The sequence below is a fragment of the Schistocerca gregaria genome, chromosome 3 (assembly GCF_023897955.1).
Source record: "Schistocerca gregaria isolate iqSchGreg1 chromosome 3, iqSchGreg1.2, whole genome shotgun sequence".
NCBI lineage: Eukaryota > Metazoa > Arthropoda > Insecta > Orthoptera > Acrididae > Schistocerca > Schistocerca gregaria.
Window position 1 is genome coordinate 426,992,703 of NC_064922.1, and position 5,952 is coordinate 426,998,654.

Below are 5,952 nucleotides of genomic sequence, written 5' to 3' on the forward strand. Positions count from 1 at the left end.
CCCTAATCAGGCAGGTAGGTTATAAAATCTAAAAAGGGTAATGGATAGGTTAAAGTTAGATATAGTGGGAATTAGTGAAGTTCGGTGGCAGAAGGAACGAGGCTTCTGGTCAGGTAAATAAGGGTAATGCAGGAGTAGGTTTAATAATGAATAAAAAGGTAGAAACCAAATAAGCTACTATGAACAGCATAGTGAACGCATTATTGTAGCCAACATAGGCACTAAGCAAACGCCTACCTTAGTACTACAAGTTAATATGCCAACTAGCCAACTAGCAGATGATGAAGAAATTGAAGAAATATATGATGCACAAAAGAAATTATTCAAATAGTTAAGGGAGACTGAAATTTAATAGTCATGGGGGACTGGAATTCGATTGTAGGAAAAGGAATAGGAGGAAAAGTAGTAGGTGAATATAGACTGGTAGTAAGGAATGAAAGAGGAAGGCGCCTAGTAGAATTTCGCACAGAGCATAAGTTAATCATAGCTAACACATAGCTTAAGAATCGTGAAAGGATGTATACGTAGAAGAGGCCTGGAGACACTGGAATGTTTCAGATAGATTATATAACGGTAAGACAGAGATTTAGGAACCAGGTTATAAATTGTAAGACATTTCCAGGGGCAGATGTGGTCTCTGATCACAATTTATTGGTTATGAACTGTAGACTAAAACTGAAGAAACTGCAAAAACCAGGAATTTAAAGAGATGGGGCCTCGATTAACTGAAAGAAATAGGGACTGTAGAGAGTTTAAGAGAGAGCATTAGGTAACGGTTGATAAGAACTGGGAAAGAGATACAGTAGCAGGAGAATGCGTAGCTTTGAGAGATAAAATACTGAAGGCAGCAGAGGACCAAGTAGGTAAAAAGACGAGGGCTAGTAGAAATCCTTGGGTAACAGACGATATATTGAATGTAATTGATGAAGAAGAAAATATAAAAATGCAGTAAATGAAGCAGGCGAAAAGGAATACAAACGTCTCAAAAATGAGATCGACAGAAAGTGCAAAATGACTGAGAAGGAATGGCTACAGGGCAAATGTAAGGATGTAGAAGCATACGTCTCTAGGGTTAAGATAGATGCTGCCTACAGGGAAATTAAAGAAACCTTTGGAGGAAAGAGAACCATCTGTAGCTCGGATTGGAAACCAGTTCTAAGAAAAGAAGGGAAAGCAGGAAACTGGAAGGAGTACATAGAGGGTCTATACACAGGAGACTAATTTGAAGCATTATGGAAATGGAAGAAGACGTAGATGGAGCTGAAACGGGAGATATGATACTGCGGGAACAATTTGACAGAGCACTGAACTATTGACAGCCTTTGGAGAGTCAGCCATGACTCTTCCATCTGTTGAGCAAGATGTATGAGACAGGCGAAATACCCTCACACTTCAAGAAATATATAATAAATATATAATAATTCCAATGACATAGAAAGCAGGTGCTGACAGGTGTGAAAATTACCTAACTATCAGTTTAATAAGTCATGGTTGCAAAATACTAACAAGAATTCTTTGCAGACGAATGGAAAAGCTGGTAGATGCCGGCCTCGAGGAAGATCAACTGGAACACGCGTGGGAAAACGACCCTAAGACTTATCTTAGAAGATGGGTTAAGGAATGGCAAACCTACATTTTTATTATTTGTAGACTTAGAGAAAGCTTTTGACTACGTCGATTATAATAGTCTCTTTCAAATTCTTAATGTGGCAGGGGTAAAATACTGGGAGCGAAAGCCTGTTTACAATTTGTACAGAAACCAGATGGCAGTTACAAAGAGTCGAGGGACAGGAAAGGGAAGCAGTGGTCGAGAAGGGAGTGAGACAGGGTTGTTATTCAATCTTTATATTGAGCAAACAGAAAAGGTAACAAAAGATTGGTGTAGGAATTAAAATCTATGGAGAAGAAATAAAAACTTTTAGGCTTGCCGACGACGTTGTAATTCTGTCAGAGGCAGTAAAGAACCTGAAACAGCAGCTGAACGGAATGGACGGTGTCTTGAAAGGAGGCTATTAGATGAAATCAACAAAATCAAAATGAGTATAATGGAATGTATTCGAATTGAATCAGGTAATGCTGAGGGAATTAGATTAGGAAATGAGACACTTAAAGTACTACATGAGTTTTGCTTTTTGGGAAGCAAAATAACTGATGACTATCGAAGTAGGGAGGATATAAAATGCAGACTGGCTTTGGCAAGGAAAGCGTTTCTGAAGGAGAGAATTTTTTTTAACTTTGAGTGTAGATTTAAGTTTCAGGTAGTCTTTTCTGAAAGTATTTATATGCAGTGTAGCCACGTATGAAAGTGAAATATGGACGACAAATACTTTAGACAAGAAGAGAATAGAAGCTTTAGAAATGTGGTCCGCATTGTCACTTTAATGTTGAAGATTGGAAGGGTAGATCACATAACTAATGAGGAGGTACTGAATAGAATTGGTAACAAAATGAATTTGTGGCACAATTTGACTAGAAGAAGAGATCGGTTGGTAAGACATGTTCTGAGGCATCAAGGTATCTCCAATTTAGTATTGGATGGAAGCGTAGGGGGAGACCAAGAGATGAATAGAATAAGCATATTCAGAAGGACGTAGGTTGCAATAGTTATTCGGATATGAGAAGGCTTGCACTGGATAGAGTAGTACGGAGAGCTGCATCAAACCAGTCTCTGGACAAAAGACCACAACAACAACAACAACAACAACAATTATAACCAAATACAGCGCTTGAACTGCAACATATTTCTATGAAACAAAGTTTCATGTGCAAACGCAAGATTTTTCGCACGTAAAACCCGAACTATGAAACAATTTGGCAAAAAGTGCATGTAATTCACTGTCGTCTGTATCAGTTTAAACAATCTAAACACATGCGATTCGCGTAAAATCGTATTTTACGTGCATTTTGTGAGCGACTTTAGACCGCTGTATCACGGCAACAGATACAGCTTTCACAAAACAACAGTGCGACTTTTAATTGAATGTATTTGTCTACCTTGTTACAAAATTGGAACCATTTCCCACAAGTGTGGAATATAAGAGTGGCGCCCGCAGATAACTCACCAAAAACGTGGTTTTTGCACGTAAAATCCAGATGAAGCTAGATTGTTTAAAGTGAGTTTTTAATTTCATCCTAAGAATGTATTTTTTATTTATTTCATTTACTTTAAACCACTTCCGCGCAGTCACTTCACGTAAGAACGAATTTTATTTGCTACATTTACTTCGACGTTTAGGTATCGTATCTCGACAACGAATAAAGATAACGCGATGAAAAATTTTGTTTTACACTTTATCCATTTATCTGCCTTCGTGCAAAGTTTCCACCGATTCGTATAAATGTAAGGTATAGAAGCAGCATTAAGTCCAAGCTGTAAGTATACCAGGCTACTGTTAGACCATCTCTCACATACGGGTGCGAAACGTGGACTATTTACAGAAGGCTCATACGATGTCTGGAAAAGTACTATCATCGCTGCCCGAGAATGATCCTAATGGTGGAATAGCAAGATCGGGGCACTTCCATCATTTTTCAGGTAGAACGTATTACTACGAGCACAGAAACCATGATCATCAAGCATCATCTCTGTTGGATGGGCCACATTGTTCAAATGCCTGAATCGCTTCTAACAAAACAAATTATGTATTCGCAGCTAATGGATACTCAAAGAAAACTAGGAAGACTACAGAAACAATACAAAGATTTACTAAAGTGCACATGGAAAGATGTCAAATTGAAATTACCAGAAATCGTAACGTCTTGCTTTCAACATATGTCTCAAAAACGGTAAACATTTCACTCAAGTTCTCACTGCTAAAAGCCTTCATCATGTCTGTGCATACTTACGAAAACACTGTCAATCATAAAAGCTTCCTTGTTGTTTGGAAAGTGAGCACTCTCTAACCACAGATAGGAAAATCAGAATAAATATGCAAACAGAATTCGAAGCACTGTCCAACAGTGGAGATGGCCTAATGCCACAATAGCGGATGAGGCAGAACATCCCGCCAGAGATAGATGATCTGCTTCAACTTGTCCTTTAACTCTTGAACAAAGAAGACATCACGTTTCTTTCAGAACTCTCCGTAGATACCTTGCCTCCATCTTGTTGAAACCAGTCCGCAGAGGCTTCTATGTCCCTGCACAAAGGATGTCTTGTGAATGAATGGAGTGTTGCGATTGGCTCTTATTTAATTTTCCTGCCAAATTACTGATGCTGCTATGTGGGAGCACCACCTGAAATTTTTTCTGCAGACAACACTTTTAGCAGCAAAACTATTTTGTACACATCGTCATATTGCGCTAACAGTTAAACCCCATAAAAATAGTCTACACATCGTCAGATACGTCCCACGTACTCACCGTACCACAGTGCAGTGCCGACGGAGGAAACTGCCACCATAAACACAGCTCATTACTGCAGCCACAAAAGAGCATGTCAGCCAGAGAGAGACTAGCCAGCCATGGAGACTCCCCCACCCTAGATGTACCTGAGTGGTAGGAGTTCAAACGCTATCTATACTGCCAGTGCAGACACTTCTCATTTTAAATCGTCTCAAATTTCTGCAGAGTATACACGCGACACACGTGATCCCAAAGAAGACTCAATGCAAAATGGGTATTAGGTTACTATTCACCAGTCGAGGGGGAGCTGCAAGCCAAATCGTCATAAGTCGGAAGGTTTCTCGGACTCTCTGACCTGGTGTACAAGAGATGAGCAAGCCCCAACCTGGAATAAAGTCATTCACTGAGATGCTGTTTCCGATCCCAACCTGCTTGGTTGCTGCCACACTTTCTATGGTCATCTCCAAATGCACAAGAATATTGGGAACCAAGCACATATTTATCAGTGTAGCTGCAATTAAATAGGACCAAATGCACAAGAATATTTGGAACCAGGCACATATTTATCAGTGTAGCTACAATTAAATAGGACCTCTGTGGCAGTCTAATGCCGAGCGATGTATTGGAAATGTCTTCTCTTGATGTCCGTGGTTCTGGAACGAATCTCAGTATCTTTAGCTCACATAATTTTCCACGGAAAATCTCTCTCATACCCTTACGGCTGTCATTGTACTGAATATATACCTCCCTCGTGATAGGACACACAGTAATTTCCTCTGGACATACCAAAAAATAGCCGCGCGGGATTAGCCGAGCGGTCGTACTCGCTTCGGCGGTACATATACTAAAATTGGAACGATACAGAGAAGATTAGCATGCCGGCACGTTAGCTCAGAGCGCTCGGTCAGAGGGTTAGCTACCCTCTGTAATAAAAAACTGAGTGAACGGATAAACAAAGAATGTGAACGGGTGTCATCGGACGTCCGCCACGAACAAATAGGACCTCTGTGGCAGTCTAATGCCGAGCGATGTATTGGAAATGTCTTCTCTTGATGTCCGTGGTTCTGGAACGAATCTCAGTATCTTTAGCTCACATAATTTTCCACGGAAAATCTCTCTCATACCCTTACGGCTGTCATTGTACTGAATATATACCTCCCTCGTGATAGGACACACAGTAATTTCCTCTGGACATACCAAAAAATAGCCGCGCGGGATTAGCCGAGCGGTCGTACTCGCTTCGGCGGTACATATACTAAAATTGGAACGATACAGAGAAGATTAGCATGCCGGCACGTTAGCTCAGAGCGCTCGGTCAGAGGGTTAGCTACCCTCTGTAATAAAAAACTGAGTGAACGGATCAACAAAGAATGTGAACGGGTGTCATCGGACGTCCGCCACGAACAAATCCAACGAACAATATAGAACAAAATGAGATTGAAAAAAAAAAACGGTCTAAGGCACTGCAGTCATAGACTGTGTGGCTGGTCCCGGCGGAGGTTCGAGTCCTCTCTCGGGCATGGGAGTGTGTGTGTTTGTCCGTAGGATAATTTAGGTTAAGTAGTGTGTAAGCTTAGGGACTGAGTCTCATAAGGTTTCACACACATT

General features: G+C 40.6%; 2 pseudogenes; both read left to right on the plus strand.

The window, feature by feature from the left end:
* The first annotated feature begins 5,164 nt into the window (after window positions 1–5,164).
* Window positions 5,165–5,224, plus strand: LOC126357184 (U6 spliceosomal RNA; annotated as a pseudogene).
* Window positions 5,225–5,575: 351 nt separating this feature from the next.
* On the plus strand, window positions 5,576–5,635 carry LOC126357185 (U6 spliceosomal RNA; annotated as a pseudogene).
* Window positions 5,636–5,952: the final 317 nt, after the last annotated feature.